This window comes from Phoca vitulina, unplaced genomic scaffold (assembly GCF_004348235.1).
Source record: "Phoca vitulina isolate PV1807 unplaced genomic scaffold, GSC_HSeal_1.0 scaffold63, whole genome shotgun sequence".
In the NCBI taxonomy this organism is placed as follows: Eukaryota; Metazoa; Chordata; class Mammalia; order Carnivora; family Phocidae; genus Phoca; species Phoca vitulina.
In genome coordinates this window covers 1806937-1831994 of record NW_022589766.1, presented here as the reverse complement: position 1 = coordinate 1831994, position 25058 = coordinate 1806937, and the positions used below count along the sequence as shown (strand labels likewise).

General features: G+C 39.8%; 1 long non-coding RNA gene across 1 annotated transcript in view; it reads left to right on the top strand.

Annotated features, from left to right (window-relative positions):
* LOC116624007 overlaps positions 1 to 25058 on the top strand; it is a 182305-nt gene that overhangs the window by 76900 nt on the left and 80347 nt on the right. Inside the window, exon 3 of the long non-coding RNA XR_004297812.1 lies at positions 4980 to 5111. This is a non-coding gene — a long non-coding RNA (uncharacterized LOC116624007). The remainder of the gene's footprint in view (positions 1 to 4979; positions 5112 to 25058) is intronic.

The following is a 25058-nucleotide window of genomic DNA, read 5'->3' as shown; positions in this document are numbered from 1 at the left end:
AATATACACTAAACTAATCAGAAGAGACCTGAAACTGGGGAAAAGAAAGGGAAAGAAAGAAAAAGAAAAAAAAAAAAAAGAATATGCTCAAATATGATCAGGCTGGTGAATAGATCAGTGCCACACACTAGATTTTGGGTGTATTTTGGTCTGTTAGAAGAAACTGCCTCCCAAAATTTTAAAGAATGAAAAACTTATATATGTACAAAAATAAGGGTAAACATGATGAAGGGATGGAATATGACTGTAAAGATGAAAATTATAAAAGATTTTATAAAAGGAATTGATAAGAAGTTGGTTGAAAAAAGAAAGAAGAGAAATTAAAAAAAAAGGGGGAGAGAATGTGATCAGGCAGGAGACTAGAACAAAGCCATACACTAGAGATATAGAGTATATTTTGGTCTGTTAGAAGAAACTGTATCCCAAAATTTTAAAGAGAGAACAACTTATATATATATATATATACCAAAAATAAGGTTAACTAAAATGAAGGGATAAAATAAGACTCAAAAAATAAAAAAAAAAAAAAAAGACTAAAAAAAAAAAAAAAAAAACTTAAAAAAAAAAAAAAGATAAGATGTTGGTTGAAAAAGGGAAAAAGAAAAATAAGAAAAATAGAAAAAGGAAAATTAAAAAAATTAACTTTGAAAGACTAAAGAAACATGGGGGAAAAAGCCATGAATTCTATGCTCAGTATTCCCCTAGTGGTGGGGTTCTGCCGTTCTCACTGATCGGTAAACCTGGTCTTGGCTGGCTGTTCTCGCTGATCTTCTGGGGGAGGGGCCTGTTGCCGTGGTTCCCAAATGTCTTTGCCGGAGGCGGAATTGCCCCGCCCTTGCTGGTCCGGGCTAAGTAATCTGCTCTGGTTTGCTCTCCGGAGCTTTTGTTCCCTTCAAGCTTTCCCTACAGCTTTGGAGGCGGAGAGTGAAAATGGCGGCCTCCCAATCTCCGCCCTGGAGGAGCCAAGAACTCGGGGCCCCACTCCTCAGTGCACCCCCAGAGAAAAGCAGTCAATCACTCCTGTCTCCCCGGTCTCCGGCTGCACTCTGTGCTCACCCGGATGACCGAGCATTTTTATCTCTGGCACCCGACCCCGTGTGGAGTCTCCAAACCCAGCAGATCCCTGCGGTGTGCTCCCGTGCCGCTCCTCCCGGGGGAGGAAGGGGAGTCTCCCTGGATCTGCCACTTGTTGGGTCCCTGCTGGAGGAGCAGCGGCCCGACTGTGCCGCAGACCACGGTTTATGGCAACCCCGAGCTGAGAGCCTGCTCCTCGGCTCCCTCTCTGCAGCTGGCTTCCCTGCTCGGATCCCTGGGAGCTCTGCGGCACTCAGGCACCCCCGGTCTTTCTGTGACCCCGAGGGTCCTGAGACCACGCTGTCCTGCAAGGGTTCCATCCCCCGCTTAGCCACTGGAGCGACGTCCCTCAGCGGAGCCGACTTCTAAAAGTTCCGATTTTGTGCTCTGCTGCTCTATCACTTGCCAGAAGTGGCCGACGGAGGCCCCCTCCCCCACCATCTATCCTTCCGAATATCGCCTTGGATTCACTTCTCCACATGTCCTACCTTCCAGTAAGTGGTCGCTTTTCTGTTCAAAGAGTTGCTGCTATTCTTTTCTTCGATCTCCTGTTGCGTTCGTAGGTGTTCAGAATGGTTTGATCCCTATCTAGCTGAATTCCTGGAGCCAGACGAAATTTAGGTCTCCTACTCCTCCACCATCTTGCTCCTCCCCCTCAAAAAAAATATTATTTAATTTTTATTATAATTTGCATGTACAAGATTACTAGTGAGGTATAATATCATTTTATACATATTTATCATTTCTAGGAATTACTTTGTACCTATCATTTATTCATAGTTATGCTATATCAAAGATTTTACCTTTGTGTCTATTGTATATGCTGTAAATACTTTCTCTGGGTCACTTACTAGATTTTGGATAAAATTCTTATGAAGATCCACTGGGTAATGTAATCTAATTTCTTTACAGTTGTTGATCCATGTGTCATTTGCACAGTACTCCTCTGTCAACAAGAATTAGCCAGAGCCCTCCTGTCCCCAATGGTGCTGTATAACAAGTATTTCACACCACTTCAGTCCCAAAGGGAATCAGATCCTATATGTAAAGCAAGGAGTTCCTCATGATGCTGAATATTTAATGAAATTGTGCTCTAGGTTGGACTGATATGATATGCATGTGCTGCTTCCTTCCTGGTGAACTCTTCAGTGTTCTGAAAAGCATGATAGTGATTCTGACATGCCCTTCATGGTTTAACAACTTCTTTCAAGAGAAACTGCACACCTGCAAATTGTGCTTGCATTTGATCTGGCATGATCAGGACCCTCGTTATTCTGTAGCAGGTAGATTTTCTTAAGGGTAATGTATAGTGTTGAAGCTTTCCATTTTAATTTTGTTTCAGAATACTCAGTCATAGGATATTTATTATATTTGCAAGTTCATTTTCCTTTTGTTCATTTGATTTGAGTGTCAGATGTAGAAATTTAGCCAATTCACATCACCTTTAAGGGAACATATTAACTCATTACTAGCTGTGGAAGAGTACCTCCACCTGCTTCCATCCTGCATTACCAAGGAGAGTTTTACTATAGAAGTATATATATTATATAATAGAATAAATATATTGTTATAACTCCTTTTACTAAAGAATTTCCTAGAACTCCTCAGAAGTAGAAAAGAAGAAAACACTTGTGTAGAAAAGCAATTCAAGTGCTTGTAAACCTCAGGAGCATAATTTATTTAGGACACACAAATACACTAATCTTGTATTGATATTGTTCATCATACCAAGTTCAAATCATCTGTCTGCATTTTAAGACTAGCATTGGGCTCTACCAATCAATCTTTATCTACTTCCTTTTGTTTTTGAAATTAAGTATAATTAACATAATAAAATTTACCATATTAAGATATACAGTTTGATTAGTTTTTATAACACTCTGTAATCGGGCAACCACTACCCCAATCAGGATATATATGGAATATTTTTATCACCCCAAAATGTTTCTTTTTGGCCCTGTCTAGTTAAAAGCACCCACAGGGCCCCAGGCAAGTACAATGTTTCCTGTTCCTATAATTTTGGCTCTTCTAGAACTTCATAAAAATTGAGTCAATAGTAAATAATAATTTATATCCAATATCTTGTACTTAATATAATGTTTTGTGATTCATCTAGGTTGTCACATGTATAAATATTACTGAGTAATGTTCAATTACATGTATGTACCACAGTTTCTTAATTTACCAGTAGATGTGTGTGTGTGTGTGTGTGTGTGTATGTTGTTCCCAATTTTTGGTCATTGGGAAGCAAACTGCTGTAAACATTCTAGTAAAACTATTTGTGTGAGCATATGTATTTATTTATCTGTTTAAATACCTACTGGTAAATCTGCTGAGTCATATGGTAAAAGTATGTTTAAACAGTTGAGAACTGCCAAATTATTTTCCAAAGTTATTGTATAATTTGCAATTCTATCAGCAAAATATGATAATTTTAGCTTCTGTATCTTCCCTAGCACCTGCTATTGTTAGTCTTTTTAATTTTACCTACTTTGGTGAGTGTGTAGTGAAATCTCATTGTGGTATTAAATTTGCATTTCCCTAGTGACTAATGACTTTAAGCAATTTTTTTTCATGTGCTTATTTGTCACTCATATATCTTTGGTGGTGTTTTAAAAATCTTTTACCCATTTTTAAAAATTGAATTTTTTGGATTTTTATTATTGACTTGAAAAAGTTCTTTATATATTTTGTCTGCAATCTGATGTGAGGTACATGTTTTGAAGTTTTTTTTTTTTTTCTAATCCATGACTGGTGTTTTATTTTCTTAAAGTGTCTTTTGAAGAGCAAAGGTTTTTAATTTTGATAAATTCCAATTTATCACTTTTTGTGGCTTGTGCCTTTTGTGTATTCTGTAAGAAATCTTTGCCTCCCAAGATTACAAAGACTCTCTTCTTTGTGTTTTTTAGAATGTTATATTTTTAGTTCTTACATTTAGGCCTATAATCCATTTCAGGCTAATGTCTGTATAATATGTGAAATAAGAGCCAAGGTTTATCATTTTGCAAATCCAATCATCTCAGAATTATTTTCCCCACAGAATTACTCTGGTACCTTTGTTTAAAATTTTTTGACACGTGTCACTCCATTTCTGGACTTTCTGGTCTCTTCTAGGGGTTATATACATATAATCACACTAGTATAACACTCTCTTGATTATGTTACCTTTATTTATTTATTTATTTATTTGAGAGAGAGTGAGAAACAGCATGAGAGGGGAGAGGGTCAGAGGGAGAAGCAGGCTCCCCACTGAGCTGGGAGCCCAACACGGGACTTGATCTTAGGACTCTGGGATAATGACCTGAGCTGAAGGCAGTCGCTTAACCAACTGAGTCACCCAGGCACCCGATTATGTTAGCTTTATAGAAATTTTTGCAATCAGGTTGTGTAAGTCTTCCAACTTTGTTATTTTTCAGAATTATTTTGGGGCGCCTGGGTGGCTCAGTTGGTTAAGCAACTGCCTTCGGCTCGGGTCATGATCCTGGAGTCCCAGGATCGAGTCCCACATCGGGCTCCCTGCTCGGCGGGGAGTCTGCTTCTCCCTCTGATCCTCCCCCTCTCATGCTCTCTGTCTCCCATTCTCTCTCTCAGATAAATAAATAAAATCTTTAAAAAAAAAAAAAAAGAATTATTTTGGCTACTCTAGGTTCTTTGCATTTCTGTATAAATATTAGAATCCACATATCAATTTCCGCACAAAAAAATAAAAATAAAAAAACCAAGAACTCTAGACCAATTTAGGAAGAATCAACATCTAAAAATATTGAGCCATCTGATCTATGATCATGGTATATGTCTCCATTTTTTTTGTAGTCTTTAATTTCTCTCAACAATGTTTTGTAGTTTTCAGTGTATGGTTTTGCATATTACTGTTAAATTCAACAAAATTTTGTTACATTTTTCAGACATAAGTAAAGGAACTTGAGATGGGAGAGTGTCCTGGATTATCCTGGTGGGCCTAGTGTATTCACGAGGATCCTTTTAAGAGGGAAAGAAGAGCATCAGAGTCAAAGGAGATGTGACAAACAGGAGCAATGGTAAGATTGGGGCCATGAGTGAAGAAATGCCTTATGTACTGTTACACACATCTTTTAATTTCTCATGAACGGTTATATTTCTTAGTTCTAAAAGTTACATTTGAAGAGTTTTTGAGGGTTTAAGCTTTATAATTTCAATCTCATTATCAATTTTCTTTACCTTATGATATTGGTTTGTTGAATAATATTTATTTTTTTTAAAGATTTTATTTACTTATTTTGAAAGAGAGAGAGACATTGTGAGTGGGGGAAGGGGTAGAGAGAGAGGGAGAGAGAAAATCCCGAGCAGGCTCCACAGTCAGGGCTCAGCAAAAGTCTGACATGGGGCTCAATCCCACTACTCTGAGATCATGACCTGAGCCAAAATCAAGAGTTGGACACTTAACTGACTGAGCCATTCAGGCGCCCCAGAATAATATTTATTTTAAAGTCTGTATTTGATAACATCAGAACCTAGGTCACCTATGGATCCATTTTATTATCTGTATTATTTTCCATGGGCCCTTTGTTTTTATGCATGGAGAGTTTTGATTGAATGTAAGACATTGTGTAAAAATGTTATAGTTTCTGGTGGACATTATCTTCCTCTGGTGACCATTCTCTTTGTTTTCTGGTAGATAGCTATGATAGAGCAGATCATCTTTAATCACAGTCTGAGCTTGTTAAAGGCTGGGTAGCCATTGACATCAGGCTAGAATAGGTCATTTTAGTCCTTAGATACAGATCTCCAGAGGTACCAATTTTGAGCCTGGATTGTTTGCCAGGATCATTCCCCCTGGGGAACACTAGTGTTTATCTTTTCAGCACTTCATGACTTGAACATTCTGCTCTGTTATCCAGCTATTTTTCTGCTTGGTTTTTTAGTCTCTTACTCTGTCCACCCTAAGGACTTGGCAGGTGCTTCAAGAGTCTAATCTAGTGGTTCTCAATCAGGATGATTTTGCTCCTCAGGGGCCAATGGACAATATTTAAAGATATTTTTGGTTTTCACAACTCTGAGGGTAGGGGGCAGATTGCTACTGACACCTAGTGGGTAGAGGCTAAGGATGCTGCTAAACATTCTACAGTGTTCTATAGGACAGCCCCCCATGATAGAGAATTATATGGCCTGACATGTCAATAGTGGAGGATGAGGAGCCTGGGTCTAAACCACTGAGTATCAAGTTTACTTCCTTCTACCTCTCTTCTCTCATAGACTTATTTCCTCCAGACTTGACTGTCTTGGCAGCTGCAAAACTCCATATTTAAAAGAAAAAATCCTCAGCCTCACAAGATATTAAATATCTTTGCTAGTTTTCTGTCTTGTAGCAGTGAGGCTCTGCCAAGCATCTCAGCTTCACCTCCTGTGCCCAGAATAGGCAAATCCCTAAGGGTAAACATGGCTTACAGAAAATTGTGCTCACTTCAATGTGCCTTCTTTTCTTTGTGATCAGGCTTCTCAAATCCAAGTTTGTGTCTGTTTTTTCCCAATTGTTCTTGACCAGAGCACTGGCCTCTACAAGCTACCCTTTCATAGCTAGAGGCCATAGTATTCCTAGATGATGAGAAAGCAAGAAGGGATAGACAGAAGTTCAGCTCAGAGAGGTAACTGAAGAAAAGTATTCCTTATTAGATGGGAGATAGGAAGTAGGCTCAGTGTCTTCATCACAGCCAGTAAAAGAAAGCTGAGAAAATCTTTTGCAGAAGATCTGCTTGATCCATGGCTTTAAAGGAAAATGTGGGTTAGAGAGGTAGGAGGGAAAAAGAAAGAACCTCATGACAAGGAAAGCAGTAAAGCCATCAGCTGAATCTGTAATACTCTCAAGAATCACTGTGTGGCAAAGTCCTGGCATCCCATTTAAAACCTAGTTCTGGGGTCTGGCATGAGGCTGAGTCTGACATTTTACACCAAGAAGACTGAGTACAGAGGGAGAGGGTCCCTGCACCTCAAATGAGGCTGAAATACATCTCTTCACCACATGAAGAAATCAAATATTCAGAAGGAAAGAAAGCTAACAAAACTAATAATTCTAATATCAGTTCATTCCTGTGAAATAGACTTTGTTATTTAAAACAAGTACATTTAGAATATCAAAAGATATATAATTGGATACTACCTATTGAAAAGGAGAAATTATGACAAAAGCCAATTTAAAAAATATAAAAGGATCAGATTAAAATCTTGGAATTTATAAGTATTGGAATTAAAGAATTTAATAGATTAGATGAAACATGGAATGGACCCAAAGGACAAACAGTTATTTGAAGATGATACAGAAGAAATCACCCAGAATCCAGTAGTGACGGGAAAAACAGTAAAAACTGGAAAATCATTAAGAGAGTGGGTGTAGATTGATAAGCTCCACCATGGGTATGATAGAAATTCTGGAATAAAAGAGGGATGGAGTGGTGGAGAATTAATATAGGAAGACATAACAGGTGAGATTTCTCAGAAATTAGGAAACTCTGAGTCCTTAGGGAATATACAACAAAAAAATAGACAACAAATGCCATGCAAGAAAACTAAAAACAAATCCACAACTTAACACAGAGAAGTGAGATTGTGAAACATTAAAGAGAAAGAAAAAAATCTTAAAAACTAGTCTCAAGAGAGAAAAGACGAGTTATCTGCGTGTGAAGTGTCTTTTGACTGAAAGCAGACAGATCATGCAGAAGAAAGTCCAAAAGACAATAGAATCATATATTCCAAATCCTGAGGGAGCTTCACTGTTAACCTAGACTTTTATACTCAGCTAAATCTTCATTCCCATGTGAGGGTAAGGAAAAGGCATTATTCAGTCATACAAAGACTGTTGACCAGTTATAGAATGATACCAGAGGATTTATTACAATATGCAGTGCAGGTAGTGGAGATAGGAACTCAGAGCATGGACAAGAGGATAAAAGTGAGCAAAGAAAAAATAAAAATCTATCTGTCCATTAAAAAGCATTTTTGGTGTTTAAAAAGGTAAAATTAAACATACTGACAGCAATAACCTAATGGTGGGGCTATGATTTTTTTAAGGCATGCTAAGATTTTTGACAAGTTTTGCATAAGAGGAAATATTGAATAACTTTAGACTTTCTTAGATAAATGTGGAGCTAAATTTGGGTAAAGTATTTGAATATTAGGAACATAATTAATAGCTTCAAATCAGTGGAGAAAAATAGATGATAAAAATATTTGCCCATCAGAAATCAGGAAAAAGAAAAAAGAAAACAAAGAAATGGTAAACAATTCAATTTTAAAAGTCCCTATCATATATAAATTACTTCAGAAAATAAAAAAAGAAAATCATCTAACTTATTCTATAAGACTTTTATAGCTTTTATACCTAAATAAGAAAAGGCTAGAAGAAGACAAAAAATGGACCAATTACACTTTTGGTTACAAGTCCAAAGATCTGAAATGAATGCCAAGGAATAGAATTCAGTGGTGTTCCAGACAATAACAGATTATGACAAAATAGATTTTATCAATAATACGAGGCTGCCTTCATATTAGGAACTATATTAATAGCAAAAAAAAAAAAAAATCAGAAACTTGCCAATATCACTTGTTGGCAAGCCAGCACAATTTCTTGTGATAAAACGACCCTTATGATATGACTAGAATAATTACTACAAATAATTCTTTTTTTAATGAAAAAGCACAGTACACAGTCAAAAGTCACCAAGCATCAAAGAAAGAAACCACCATGAGAGTTTATCCTAGGCATGCAAAATTATTTTAATATTAGAAAATCAGTCCATGTAATTCATTACCATTCAAATTAAAGACAAAAATCATATTGACTCACAGGAAGTGTATCATCAACTTTACACATGATCTTAAAAATAACTTAGGAAATTAGGAATAGAATGTATTGTTAAAATTTACAATAGATTCTACTGTTAGATTGTTAGTTTTCAGACAATCTACAAGAAACATAATGCTTAATGATGAAGTGTTGGACGTTTCTCCCTGAGATTGGGATCGTAGTACAGCATGTCACCAGCGTTTCTCACTGGTATTAGGGTGGCATCCTTCTACAGTTCTCCCTAAGAAAAATTTAAAATGTTGGTGGGATTGTGACAGTTCTCTGCTCAAATCCCTACAGTGGTCTCCGTTTCAGAGTGGGGTAGAGGTCCCTGTAGGATCTGGCTCCCTTACCTCCTCTCTGCTTTCTTGCCCTAGTCATGTTTCAACCCCACTGGCGTCCCTGGCATTTCCTAAGCATTCCAGGCACACTCCTGCTTCCCGGCCTCTGCCTGCACTGTTTCCTCTGCCTGGAAAGCTCCTATCCCATCTTTCAGGTTTTCCCCACTTGTCATCTTCTCTAAAGGGTCACCCTGACTCCCCTATGTGATACTGCAGCCCCCACTCTGAGGTCCCCTTTCTCTGATCTTTGTGTTTCTGTCCCCCAGTACTTACCACCATAGAATGTATTATATAATTTTTGTCAAATGTATTATGTATTGTTTGTCTGTCCCTGCTACAACCTAAGTTTCACTGGGGCTGGGATCACGTCTGTTTTCTTTCCAGAGGCCTAGGAATGGTACATCACATTTAATAGGCAGCCAAGCAATATGTGTTAAATGATCCAATGGGGAAATTTTGTGGGAAAGCTACATATGTTTAGAAGTGCATTTTGGAAAAAAAAAATACAAACAGAGTCACCTTGGGTCTTTTGAATTAATTACCTGTATTCTAAAGTGAGCACTTTTCAATATATACATTAGTAGTCTCTATTTTATTCATTTTAAATATATTTTTCCCCTAGCAGGACTTCAAGATGCTTATAAGAATTACTGTATCTGATACTACTTGTATATGTTCCAAAGTGGTATGAGAGGCTGCTTTCTTAATGCTTTTTCAACTGAAGGCCAATCAGTCAATATTTAGTTGACTTTAAATACTAAGCACATAGTTTTATAGGGCAAAAGCCACCAAATTACTTACTCTATTAAATGGATACTTTCAAGATACATACATACATACAAACATATATAAACACACATATTCATATCTATATAATGTGTGTATAATGTGTGTACATATGTATATATGCGCATTCATGGACACAGTGTAAGTTTTCATGTTGCTGAAGGTATTTAAGTTCTAGTCTTAAAACTGCCATTTACCACATTTATTATGAAGGGAGAGTCACTTAGCTTTTCTGAAGTTTTACTTTTCTCATTTAATGATTCAGTTTACCCAATCCTTTCCCCTATTTGCTTCCTTGCTTCTATATTTATTTGTACTGTTTGGTTTTGGTGGACTTTGCAAATGTATACACACTGGAGTGAAGAGCACTACCATCGCTTAGGTTCAGATCTGAGATCTACACATTACTGGTTGTACAGCCTCGAGAAAAATACTTACACCTTCCTGGTGTCACTGTCCTCATACAAAAAATAGAGATACTAGGAGTACCGATCTCATTGGGTAAGATTCAGTAAGTTCATAGGTGTAAAGCACTTAGAATGATGTCTGGCACATAGTTAGTCCCAGATGAATTTTTTCTTCTTTTTAGTTTGTGGGGGAATGAAGATGGGTACTGGGGAAATAAATGAGAGGGACTTTAATTCTCCCACATACACCTTTTCTCAGACAAGCCCAACTACTGTGTCTGCAACATCCTGCTGTTTCAGGCATCTATGTCTTCATACACATTGGTCTACCGGGAAACTTTCCATGTTTCTAAATTTTTTAAATGCTGTCCTCCTTCCACGCTCACCCTAATGCTTACCCCCACAAGCACTCTGCCTGGCCGCCCCCCCTGTGATCCTTGTCCTAGCCCCTTCATGTGCAATATAAAAGTGTCAACGGATACACACAAAAAATGAAATACCAAATTTAACAAATGCTTTAACAAATGCTTATTAGATTTTCCCTCTATATTCAGCATTATGCTAATCAGTTTATTTGTATCACATAGTTTAATCTCTCTCAGTGATGCTCTGAGATGTTAGGTGTTACTTCCAGTATTTACAAGTGAGAACACTGAAGTTCAGAGATGAAAGTTGACTTATCCAAATTCTCAGGCAGTAAGTGGTGGAATCATTTGACTTCTTCAAGCCAGGGAATTTTACGTTGAACTGTTGATGCAGGTAGGCTGAGTCCAAGAGCCCCGGAGAAGGTCCCACAGGACCAGCCAAGAGGATCCTTGGCTTCAGGCAGGGTAGAAATTGGCTTTGAGCCAGAGAAAGTGGAAACAGTGATTATTGAATAATGTTAGTGACAGGTAGAGAATAGCAGATGGAGTGTCTGAGAGACTCGGAAGGAAAGGAGAATGAGTCTCGTTGTTGCTTGGGGCTAGGGGTTTGTACTGGAAAGGGGTCTGAGGTGCGTGTTCCTTTAGGAATCCAGAGTAGGGCCCAATCAAAGGCAAGTGTCCGATGAACAATAGGAGTTAATCCATAAATTATTAAAGGTAAGGGATGTTGATGCCAGCATCAGCTGAGGTTGGTTCAAAGCTAATGGAACATGTTCGGGATCCGGCTCTTCTTGGATGTCGTTAGGTGTTTGGAGCTAGGACAAAACACAGAGAATGATGAACTTTCTTGCTTCCCCATTGGAGTGGGAACGTAGCTTCTTTGGCGTATTCAGAGGCAAAATACAGAACATAAATAAATGAGGCCTAACAGAAAAACAGCAGAGGAGCCTTTCTGAAATGGGGTCCCTTCAGCTTCCCTACTTCACTGTGATAGTTGATTAAATTGTCTGTCTCTTCAACTACATTAGAGCTCTATTTTACAAGAAATGTGATCACTTAGATTTCATACGTATAGTGCCAGAACAATTTCTGATAAAAGGCATCAGGTAACTATAGGTTGAAAGAAAAATGGATGAACAAATAATTTGTGAAGGAGGTGGCAAGAAATTAGGAAACATATGGTAATTTGAAAACAATCTGGGAGAGCTTTTTACAATATTTAGTGAGTTTGTGCTTCATCCTATAAGTTTTTAGTTGCTAATACCGCATTTGACATTGAAGAATGACATATCAAGATATACATTTTCAAAAGATAACCATGGTGGGCAAATTTTGAGGAGAGCAAACTGGAGGCCGAAAGAACTTTTAGTAGGCTGTTGCACTAACTGAGAGCCAGAGCACTCACCAAGACAGCAGGTATGTCAACAAAGCACCTCAACCTCCAGCAGTTACAACATGAGTCAGGAGTCTGGGCAAGACTTAGCTGGTCTTCCACTCAGGGTCTCCCAGGACTGCAGTCAAGGTGTTAGCCAGGCTATGTCTTATCTGAAGCTCAAAGTTCTCCTCCAAGCTCATGGGGTTGTTGGCAGAATTCAGATCAGAATTCAGACTGAGGTCCCCTTCTCTTGTGGGCTGTCACCTGGGCCTGTGCCCAGGTCCTTACCAGGTGGCCTTCTCTTAGGTGCTCTCATAACATGGCAGTTCACTTCTTCAAACTCTGTAGGAGAATCTCTCAGTCCAGGTCGCTAAGGCTCCATCTTCTATGATATAACGTAATCATGGCAGACTATCCCATCACCTTTGACATATTCTATCATCTGGAAGAGGTCTCAAGTTCTTCCTGCACTCAAGGAGAGGGACCTGCACAAGGTGTGTCACCTATTATGATTCACCTTAGGGTACATCTGCCACAGGATTTATTTTAAACTCAGATATTGAGGTGCCAGGGTTGCTTACCTACCATACGGGCGTGCTAAGATTGTAGATTCCAAAGCCAGATGGCCTGAGCACTGTATAAGCACAGGCAGGTAACCTAGCCTCTCTGTGTTTCAATTTCCTCATCTGTATATGAGGAAAATAAAACATTGCTGTGAAATGAGGTAGTGCATGTGCAGAACCTAGAACTTGCAAGTGCTCATTGCATGTTCACCAATAATACTATAGATTGATCAAGATGGCCCTAATTTTCCCTTCAGCTTGACTAAACTTCAGACTGGTTCCTGATCTCCCTTTTCTCAGAGCACGTATTTTAGAAAACCTTTAGTTGTCAATTCTCTCTCTGCTCCTTTGAGATTGAAATCTTCTCCCAGGCTTTTGCCAGTTTTACCACCCAGGAATATCTGAAGGACCTGAGAGCCATCCCTTTGAAATGTAATTATCAAGAAAGATAGGACCCTTATCTTTCAGTCTCTGTGGGAGGGTAGGAATCTAACTCTGATAAGGGACAATTAGGAAATATAGGTGACTTAATCACATTGACCAACCACCTCCCTAATGTCCTCCAGTACTTTTCTCCCAGCTCACCCAAGTGCTTAAAAACGTCCTATTATTTGACACTGAAGAAGTTTCAGTGGATTTGAATCTCTCTCTCCTATTGCAATAGTCTTAAATAAAGTCTTCTTTGTCTGTTTAATTCTGTCTGGTACAATTTTTCTTTGTCGATATCACAGCAATCCATAGGAGAACCCTCCTTTTCTGACCTGGCTCATGGGTAGCAGCTTTGGAATATGGCCAGTGAGCAAAGAAGAGAATCAGTGATTTTTTGGCATCATTCTACCTTCCCTTTTCTCTACCTATTTCTCCTGAGTGACTGTTGCCCTGATGGATAATTAAGGCCCTTCATGTAATGCCCACACTCCAGACCCGTTTTTCCCCTTTGCTACTTGGTCCATATAACAAAGGATGTTATACAGATTTCCTCAGAGGAGTAAATGTCAGATAACGACTTCCTGTATTACCTTCCAGGAGAATGTCTACTTTAGCAAGGGGACTTTCTTCACTCAAAAGAATTTTCCTGAATCATGGAACTTTAGCATTAATTCCAGCCTGGGGGATGAGGCATTAATATACATTGGCACTTCCTAGAACTTGCAATTAACTGAAAAAAACTGCAACCTATTTAACCACAAGTAGGCCCTGGTTCACAAAAATGGACAGAGTATACATTTACACAGAAAAGAAATAAATGAGCAGATCCACAAATGAAACAGCGAGAAATCCAAATCTACCTGGGCAAAATTGAATGACTCATTAGTTTTTTTCTGTAGTTTAGAAACAAATAGATAAAATGGCATATATCTTCAATTATAATTGTCAGGAGGATTAAAAATAATTTAGTATGTCTGATATCATATAAATGTCACAGAAGCTTTATCTCTAGCATACTAGCGTAAGTCTTACCAGTTTAATACATGTCCTTCCAGAGAGTTGCTCCCTCTCAGAGGCTAATCATAATTTCAGAGGACATTGATGTTCAAATAAATAAATCTCTTTAACTGAGGCAATATAGGACCACATATCTGAAACCTTGTGTGCGTGCATGCGTGTGTGCATGTGTGTGTGTGTGTAAAATGGTGGTATATGGAAGAATAGGGGAAAATACTGCTCGGATCTACTTTCTCATTTAGGAACTGTGTGTGTTCGTGCACGCGTGTGTGTTTGTGTATGTGTCCATGTGCACAAGTGCATGGATGTGTGTGTGTGTTGGGGCTCGTGCTCAGAATGCCTATGTAACAAGACAGAACTGCACCAGGCCTTCCAAGCTCAGGAAGGAGGTGTGCAGAACCTACGGGAGGACATTCTGTCGACCGAACAGAATATTAATATTTCAGAATATGGTATCTGCATCAGTGTGACTTCCAGTTTTGGAAACAGTTCGTATGGCTCTCTGCACTTGTATCTTCCTGAATATTGACTCCTTTATCAGAAAATACCTGCTTCCGGGGGCTTGTTTTTGCAAAACTAGAAATCTTATTTCTAGAATGAGGAGTCCAGTAAAACCAGCTATAAACTCATCAAGATCTTATCTTTGATTTTAATTTTTTTAAAGTTTTGATAGAGTAAAAAAAGTGGTGCATTTCAAGCCTGAAAATAAGTTGAAGAAGCAAAAATCCAAATTGAGTCATAAAACCCAGTTGTCTTCAAACTCAGAGAAGTGTTTTCTTGATTTGCCTTCTGTGTGGTGTTAGAGGATTTCTTGGCCATTCAGGTGACTTGTTCTTGCAACACCAGGCTCTTTCTTGCTGTTTTTGAGGCCTGGGATTTGGAGTGCAAAGACAGGTTGTGACCTAACCCCGTGGTCATCATGTGCATTTCAGTACAATAGGACTTAAGAGTTCCAGAGAAAAGCTCCCCTCTTGCTAAGGGCTGTGCTCTTCTGTCCAAGACGGAAGTGCGGGGAGAGGAGAGTTATGTTTCAGTGGCAGAGCAAGTTAAGTAGCGTGTTAGGCTCCGTTCCACTAAAGGAGACCTTGTGAGCAAATGCCAGCTCCTTAAATCTCCTTGCACTTTCATGCATGGGATGATGCCAGTGATAAATGACGTGGAAACTAACCACCGTGAAGTACTTCAGACAGTCTCTCTAGAATTAAGCTGGTCACGTATAGATCTAGGAGTCAACCTTTTCAATCTGCAGGGAGCAGCCAAGATCATGACCTACAACCAAGGCAGGAGGGAAGGCTTAACTTGAATAAAGGGAAAAGTGCTGTGAGATACGCAGCTTCTTACTTTATTAAACAGAGAGGCTGGGGCAGGAAATTAGATCCCAGGTTAGTGTGGACATAGATTTTTGATACATTTCAAAAGGCCTGGACTTGACTTCCTGGAATTATTCACACACACACAACACACACACACACACACACACACACATGCACACACACACACACCCTCCTCCTTCTCATGGGATAGGGCTGGCGGGGAGGAGCATGTAGCAAGCATTCCTGGTCTTTGACTCTCAGTGAGACCTCGAAGACTTTAAGCAGAGAGCCTCCCTCTCAGGCTCTGCACAGAGCAGGTGTCCCTCTCACCCCCATGCGGCCCTGTGCTGCTGGGGGCCAGGAGTGCACAGACAGTAAAGGGGTGATATCTTGGCTGCTGAACATGATTGTGTAAATTAACGATTTCCCGGATGCTCTTCCCCAGTCCTGCTTTCTGACACTGGAGTTAAACCGTTAATTTTGCAGAGCAATCAGGGCTACAGCACTGAGTCAGCCTGGGAGGGAGCACAGAGATAAGCCCCCCTAAATCAGACACGTGAGGCTGAGAGGGGAAGAGGAAGAGAAACTGGAAACAGAGGCACAGGGCTTAAAGGGACATGGGATGGTGATAAATGCAAAATGTGTGCTCAGGAGAAAGAAAGGAAAGTGCACAACTGTGCACCCTCCTTAAGCTATCCTGGGACCAGTGCAGAAGTGGTTTCAGTAAAAAGGCCTACACGAATAAGGAAATCCTTCCTGCTCCAAATGGCGCCCCATTTCCGATGGCATCTTTCAGTCTTGTAACATTCACACCTCCAACCCAAACTGACAGTATCAAAAGTAAAACATGAAGCATATTTCCTATAACCTTCAGAGAATCAGTATGTCAACTCTACGGTCCCCAAGTGCACAGACTGCTATTTACAACCACTGGAGTATAAAGAGCACTTGGCGCAGGGAAAAGAGTCCTGGACGAGCTGTGAAAATCCTGGTTCACGTCATGGACCCATTATTTCACCTCCATGTCCCAGCAAGCGAGAGCATCCTGAGTATTCTGTACTTCACTTAGAAAGAAAGTAGTGTTTGGAAGACATATAGGATATCCCTGTCTTTTTTTTTAAAGATTTTTAAATTTTTTTTGACAGAGAAAGATACAGCAAGAGAGGGAACACAAGCAGGGGGAGTGGAAGAGGGAGAAGCAGGCTTCCTGCGGAACAGGGAGCCCAATGCGGGGCTCGATCCCAGGACCCTGGGATCATGACCTGAGCTGAAGGCAGACGCTTAACGACTGAGCCACCCAGGCACCCCAGGATATCCCTGTCTTACTTAAGTATCATATAAAAATAGCATGCAGGCATGTCTTGTGGACCACAAAGCCAGTGATTACTACACATGTTGATTTCCTTTGTCAGTCTCCCTAGTTAGTCTAAGTGGCAGGGAAATAATAACAAGGAAAAATATTTGTGAGAAGTCATTGCAGGCTCTTCCATGGCACTCGTCCTGGGACAGTGACCACAATGTATTCTGACATTCAGTTATGATGTTTTACTGTCAAAACAATAAGATATTCCTTAAATCTATAAAACACCACCCAGAGTTGTACCAGCATAACATAACATTTAATTCCACTTATATTAATTTTTAAAAAATGTTTATTTATTTATTTGAGAGAGAGAGAAAGAGTGTGTGTGCAGGTGGGGGTGGGATGGGGGAAGAGCAGACTCCACACTGAGTGTGGAGCCTGACAAAGAGCTCAGTCTCAAGACCCTGAGATCATGACCTGTGTTGAAATCAAGAGTCTGACGCTTAACCAACTGAGCCACCGAGGTGCCCTTTTTATATTAACTTCTAATTTTCACATATATTTATACTGTAAAAAAAATGCCATCATAGAGTGCGCGTTATGTTGTACTTTATCAGTTAACGTCATATGGTAAACATTCTAGGCATGCTCCTGCGCTTCTCTCTGGTCCTCAGAATTAGCCTTCATGGATGCAGGATGTTGCATCCCGTTGATGGATTCACACTTAATCAACCCTCTCTTACGAATTGTTTATATTACTACCACTGTTTGGTCAATGAAGCCTGACAAAATGCTTTGTATCATGAAAGAAGATTCAAAGTAGAGTAAGCATGGCTCTCAGAATCATTTTAAGATGGAGTCAGAAGGCCATAAGGCAAATAGGACTATGCACATCCACAACCAAATAGAACTTTGAACTTGTGATTTTTGCCAACCATAATCTACCACATTCTAGAAAGCATCCTCATACCTGGGACTGAAGGAGAGATGAGCAAACCTGTTAGCTAAATAGCCAATCATGTATTAGATGTTCAGCTTAAATTCACCAACACCAAGCATAATTCATTCAAAAAAATTGGGGTAACCCTGTGGTTTCTGCCTTTAAAAACCCCTGCCTCTTGCCTACACCTTAGAGCACACTTTCAATTTGGCTTGACTTTGTGTCTCCCAGACTGCAATTCCCAAGACCCCAGATAAACACATCCATTAATTTGGCAGCTTATAGTTTTGCCTTTTCTTGGTGGGCAGCATCCATTCTCAAAAATGGGGCTATTGATTCTAGCAGCTCAGGAGCCTGCAGTGAAGGTTGTGGATTTGGGTTCCCAAATTAAGGAGAAGGTGACCTGGCTTCATTTCAAGAGCTGAGCATTTGAGGTTGAATACTGCACACCCCTCTTCTTCACTGTCCTCTTTTAGATCCCTCTCCATGAAGAAATTAGAAAGAAAATCAAATACACTATGCATAGGACTTGAAACCTATACTCTCTTCATAAGAAATCTAATGTATTTGGAAATCTCCTCATAATGTCAATTTGATTTAACAAAATATATTAAGGAGCCACGATGTGGTGAAACTGTCATCTCTAAGGAGTGAGTAATGGTTAAGTTCAAAGACTCTGACCCAAAGGCCTGGGGTGACATCTCTGCTCTGTTACATAATGATTGAGTAGGTGCAGCAAGTGACTTCATCCTTTTAAGATCCAGTTCTTCAGTTGGAAAAATGGGGAACGTGTGAAATAATACAAGTAAAATATTTAGTACATCTCTAGTATATATGGGTCAATGTACCAAAAAGCATAGCTATTGTTATTATTATGATTATTATGTATCTTTTAGGCTAAGCACCGGAGGCAAGTTATTCAACTTCCCTAAGCCTTGATTTCCATACCTATAAAATGGAGTTCATACTAAGACTTACCTTATGGTCTGTTATAAAATTTAAAGGAAATAATGCATGCAGCTACTTCAGACCAGTGCCTAGCACACAGCAGTCCTTCAAAAAATGTGAGTTATTCTAATTTTTTTTTTTTTTTAAGTGATCAGGGCAGCTTGCCTAGGCACGTATTACTATCTCTCCTTGTACTGGTCAGAACATGAAATCCTTGAGGGGTTAAAAAACCTAGGTCAGTCACTCACCTATTGTATGTAAGTGCCAGAGTTTAAACTAGCTCTTCTTGACTTCACACCTTTCCAAACTCTGGGGGGGATTCTAGATGAAGGAGACAAGGTTCTTGATGGTCAGAATCCTATAATCTCGCCAAGGAAACAAGCAAGTGTGGATATCCAGGATGGGAGGTAGAGGCACCTTGGAGACTGAGAGAGGCGTGAGAGCCCGTGCTGGGAGGACCAGAGCACAGTGAATCCTGCCTGGGGTTGGGGGGCTGGGGAGACCTGTCCTTCTGCTCCCTGAACTGATATCAATTGTGAATTCCAGGAGAGCAGTGTCGAAATGAACTTAATATTTCTCCAGATGAGAAAAAGTGCCCTTGGGGAAGAAAAACCTGGTTGGGCTTTGACATTCAATTTCCAAGCACTTTAGCTTCTAAGAGAACTCTAAAGATGCCTTCCTGACCCACTTTTCTGCTACATTTCCTTGGCCCCCCTTTTCCCTGCAGGCTGCTGCTCAGGCCACAGGCCATAGGTTCTCTCCCTCTGCTCTGGGTCCTTAGAGGCAGAATTCCTGACCTGGGCTCTTCTACTGGGAAGGCCGAAATAAAGGGCTGAAAAGTGGAAAAACAAAATGAATGACTGAATGAGGAATGAGGAAAAACCCACAGTCCTGCTTTCCTCTCCTTTAATTCATTGGCAGCCAATTTAATGGAAAGGCATTGTGTTAAAAAAAAAAAAAATCCCAGTAAAGTCCTTGTAGTTTGGAATATAATTTGGTATTTGATGGAGAGTCAAAAAGCATCTTTCTGTTTGAATTAATATTTGGAGTGACATGTCTTTCAGCGCTGGCTGTACTGACCCATTTGCCTGGAGGAAATCCTTCGAACATTTCTGAGCGCTGTCTTTTGAGTAAGTTGTAGATTGGGGAGGTGCGGGGCAGTAGCCCTCGTACTTTCAGCAAACACTGAGGACAACTTGTTCAAGGTGTCAGGGCAGAAATGGGCTGCTTTTCTCCTTTCACCCAGAGGGGTCTTACTCTCTATCCAGCCTCATGTAGGAGCAGCAGACCTGTCAGCTGATCTCCTTGGAAGTAGGTGGGCTTGGCTATTGGATGATGCCGGAAGGTTCAATGGGGCTCAGAATTCCAGGCCACACACTTTTTTTTTTATTAGTACAGAATTTTGTCTGTATAAAGGCAGCAACTGTATCATATCACACTTGTCCCCAATGGATACGTCTCTCTTCATTTGGCTGTGAGCTCCCTGCGTCGAGATGTACTTTAGCACAGTGTCTCAGTGGGAAGTCTGCTCAGTAGCAGTATGGCGGAGTGAGCGGGAAAAGCAAGGATTCTGGAGGGAGGCAGCCTGGGTTTAATGCTGGTTCTGATGCCCATGCTGTGACGCTGGCCAAATTACTTGACTTCTCTAAAGCATCGGCTTCTTCATCTGTAAAATCAGGCTAATTTTTAGTGCTTATCTCAAAGGGCAGGTATTTGGTCAGCTGAGGACCAGCTGTATTGAATCCCTTGTTGGACACCTTGAACCCCTTCACTAAGTAGGAGCCATTGCTATAGTTACTTTTACTGTTGTTGTTTTCATGTTTAAAAACCGTAGAAAATAGAAGGGGAAATAGGCATGTGTTACAATGAACATTCTGTTTTTGCTTTGTTTCCTTTCCTTCTTAGTCTGAGTTTGGATATTAGAGGTAATAATTTCTTTGGATAGGGAGTTTCTGGCTTACCACATATGACATACTATAGTTTTACTTGCATATTTATTTGCCATGTTTTCCTCTACTAGCATGCAGGGACTTTTGTTCTAGCTCTTCACTGCACAGTGCCCAGCACATAGTAGTTACTTAGCAAATATTTGTTGAGTTAGTGATTTGATGATGGAAAATATATCAGGGGTTTTATATTTTCCAGTTGCAGACATCACCAGAGACAGGGTCTATCAGTTTCGATTCAAAGGTCCCAAGGAAGGGGTCCTTAGTCTAGTTTAGGTCAAATGCCCACTCAGTAGGCCTGGGACAGGAGCACATGGTAATACGGCTCTTGTGCAGATAGACTGGAGGGAGACGGGGCAATTCCAGAACAAGAAGGCAATACTGAGCAGAAAAACAGCAGATGCTGAACAAAAATTATACAGTTCCTTCTCTAAAGAGTTTACCTAGAGCAATTTCATCCTTTTCTCTCTAGTTTTGAATTTAGGAAGGCCAAGGCCATCTTGGCCCAGAAAAGCCCTTTATGCATTTACCTGAAGGAAGATTACTTCCATCTTATCCTACAATCAGGCAGTAAGTATTTACTGAGTAATGAGTGCCTGCCAACAGCATGCAGTAAGTACCCTGTGATGTAGAGAGATAGACATGCAAAGTAGAGAAATAGATTTGGGAGTCATTTACATCCTGGTGAGAGAGGAAGCATTGCAAGCAGATGAGCTCTCCGAGAAGACAGGTGGAGAGGGGAAGGAATAGAATCCCCGGTCCCAGGAGGCACCTCCACAGAGGGAGGGAGGTTGGCACAGATGTGCCAGTTGGAGCCGAGGGAGGACAAGCTTCAGAGAGCCCTGGTTCTCCATGGGCCTGGGTCAGAGGAGGTGCCTATGTGCCTAGGTTAAGGAGGAGCCCCTCCCACAAATGCCACGCATGGCAGAGACTGAAAAGCCTATAAATATGAGCACCTTGTGGACACAGGTTCAGTCTCAGATTTGTTGTCTCAGTCTCTAGCACAGGCTCTGTTTCTTATACAACTGCAGGTGATATACTTGTTAATAAAAAGTTCCATTCTTAATATACACATTGTGGCCTTTAGTGGTCATGAAGAAAAACCGCCAATCTTTCTATCCTCCAAAAAGAAAGGACAGAGGGTCCGGTGCCAGTACGCTTCCTGGTCTAATGTTGGTTACTGTTAGTTATCTTAACAAGCCTGTCAGCTCCCCTCTGTGCTTTTGAGAGATCCATAAATGTGATAATCTCAGGAATACATGGTGTCCTTAGGGATACGCAAGCACACAGATTCTAACAGCATGCAAGCTAAATTGATAGACTTTTTAAAATGATTGACAATTACCAATAGCTGGAGGTTTTAAAACTTATTTCATGTGCTCTGTGAATACACTGCTCCAACTTCTGTTTCTTAGAGGGCTCATGATTCATCCACTGCAGAAGGAACATTTTAAAAATTGTTCAAGGGGAATTTGGTGAACAGAATTACCCAGACCTGATCAGATACTTGATGATAACTGAATCACATGTTGCTGACTTGGTTCACCTTCTGTGAACCCTCCTACCATGCCAAAGGCAAACGTGTTCATCCACTTAGCATGATCATGCCCCCTATAATGGTAAGGGCACATCTTTGCACTTAAGGAAGTTTATGGCTAAGAAGGGAGGATAAGATGGATACACAGATAACTATAATACAAGGCAACAGGTGGTAATCACCAAATGCCTGCATATTTCCCAACAAGACAAAATGTTTCTGAGTAAATGAATGAATGAAAGCATCAACTGGGTGAGTATATGTGAGCTTGGGGCAGGGAGAAGGGATATCCCGAAGTGATAGTATATAACTTCCTGTTGGATATGGACTTGGACAGCAAGGAGACAGTTTGGGCATGTAGAGATAAATAGGGGAAAGCAGAGCATATATTTGGGGGAAGAGCGTGGGCAGAAGCACTGAGACAGGAATCAGAGAAACTGGGGAGGCCATGCGGGCAGGTTTGCAGCAGATGGCAGGCAAGCTTGCTCAGAGGATGTAAAGGAGACTTGGAGAGTCATGATATTTACCATGCTAAACACAGTGTGCTTGGGGACCTGATTCTCATTTATAAAATAGACAATGAGCTCTCTCTGGACACAATAAGTCCTACCGAGGGCAGGCTCTCACACTACAGTAGTATCCCCTTCTCCTAGGGGAGTACATTCCCAGACCCCCAGGGGATGCCCAAAACTGTAGATAGTATTGAACCCTATACATACTATGTCTTTTCCTATACAAACATACCTATGATGAAGTTTAATTTATAAATTAGGCACAGTAAGAAGTTAGCAACAATAGCTAATAATAAAAGAGAACAATTACAACAGTATACTGTAATAAAAATTATGTGAATGCAGTTATCTATCTCGCTGGTTCTATCAAAACATCCTACTGAACTGTGCTGACCCTTCTTGTGATGATGTGAGATGCCTACGTGGTGAGATGAAGGGGTAAATGACGCAGGCAATTTGATGGAGCATTAGGCTGCTCCTGACCCTACGATGATACGTCAGGAGGAGGATCATCCGTGGGTAACTGGAACCACAGAACCACAGAAAAGGGGGGGCTACTGTAGACATAAATCAGTACATTATATCGGGCCTTCCACAAACTTTGTGCCCCTTACATCCATAAAATTAGTGGACATAATCTATAAACAGCCTTTAAAAATAATAAAGAGGACAACGACGTGTGTAATTATGTATATAGTATTTTGGAAATCCTCTAACAAATATAAAATGTCTACTTTAAACAAAATGGCGGTCACATGGTCAATGCACAGTCTCACTGAAGCCTTTCGGTGTTAAGAAAATAATTGTTCTTTAAAAGACATTTCATATTTCAAATACTTCAAATAGAGTTAAGGGAAATCACTCTTGTTCTCTTTTTGTTGTGAACAAATTGGATAAATATTGAGAACTTCTTTCAAGCATATGGTGTCTGGACATTCTGAGGTGAAGGCTCTTTGGAGGGCCTGACTTTGCCCACCATGTTGTCATAATTGTGATATTCTGGAAACTCTTTCCTTGCTGTGTGATAATTTGCTTGAGGCTCAGATATTAGTACTCGCTGGGAGAGAGGTGCAGAAATAGGGCTGACTGATGGAGATGTTACATTTGAATAAACCAGCATGTGAAACAGACAATTTTATTGGCTTATTTCATGATAGATCACCTCCTGCACGTTGCAGCCTGGGCCATGGGTTGGCTTTTATAATATTTAACTACTTTATATTCTATTTTAATAAATGATGGTATAATAAGTAAATAAGTCTTTAAATATGATATACTAATGAAGTGTCAAATTAGATTAAATGAAAGCGGCTATCACTCCATATCTGAAACAAGTTTGTGAATTTATTGCATGCTAGGCCGGGGAGAGCTTCACAGTTGAGCCTTCATTGAGCAGAGACCTAACCTTGTATAAGGATTCAGGAATTGTGGAATTCAGGGATTGGTAGAATTTCAAAACTAAAAGTGTTTAGATATTGGGTGATCTTTAGCTGTGAAAACATAGTTACTTGAAAATCATTGTTACGCATTGGCTGATTTTCAGAAGCAAGGTTACTGATGTGAAGTCATCCTTGATCAATTAGGATGGATTTGAAATTGGTTCTAGTGATTACTTACTGCTCTGGCTGAAGAAAAAAATCGGTCTTTTCCCATGAGGGTAGGAACTGTTTTTTATCACTAGAAACCATTGTTATCATCCTTCATGCCTAAAATCTCAAACTGTAGTCTGACCTTTTTTTTCCATGTTGAGAAATACAGTGAGAAAGGGATAAAATTCTTTTTACAAGATAAAGTATCAAAAAAATACTAAATATTAAAATGTGCTGTCAGAAGTTTTGACAGGTGCAGATAACAAGTGATATATGAATCGTTAACTTTTGAATTAAAATTTTATATCTCTGGCTATATTATAGTCCCGGAATGGTCTAAGTTTGACTATGTATTTGCATTGCCTTCCGTATTATCTAGAGCATATTCATTTACTTCAGATCTGTGTCTTCCGTTGAAGAAAAATGGACATGATAAATTGAATTAGTTTGACATATTAGTTTGGAAAAAATAAAGGCATAAAAAGGTATCAGGTTTAAATTATTACTCTTTTTCTTTCCTCTTTGTAAAAGCTCTCTTTTTATGGGAACCTTCCATTCCAGGACTCTAAAAATGAGGCTGGTATGAAGGCCATTGGCTTAGAGAAGAGTGTGGAGCAGAAGAAATTGTTTGAGAATAAGGAAAGACGTTCTGCCAAAAAAGATTTTACTTTTTAAATTCAAGAGTCAGTCTGGAACTAAAAGTTCAAATTTTCTATATGTACCAAAATGAGCACATTCTCTTGTGAGGATATGGACCTATCTCATGGTGCCTTATTTAGTACTGCTAGAGAAATTTG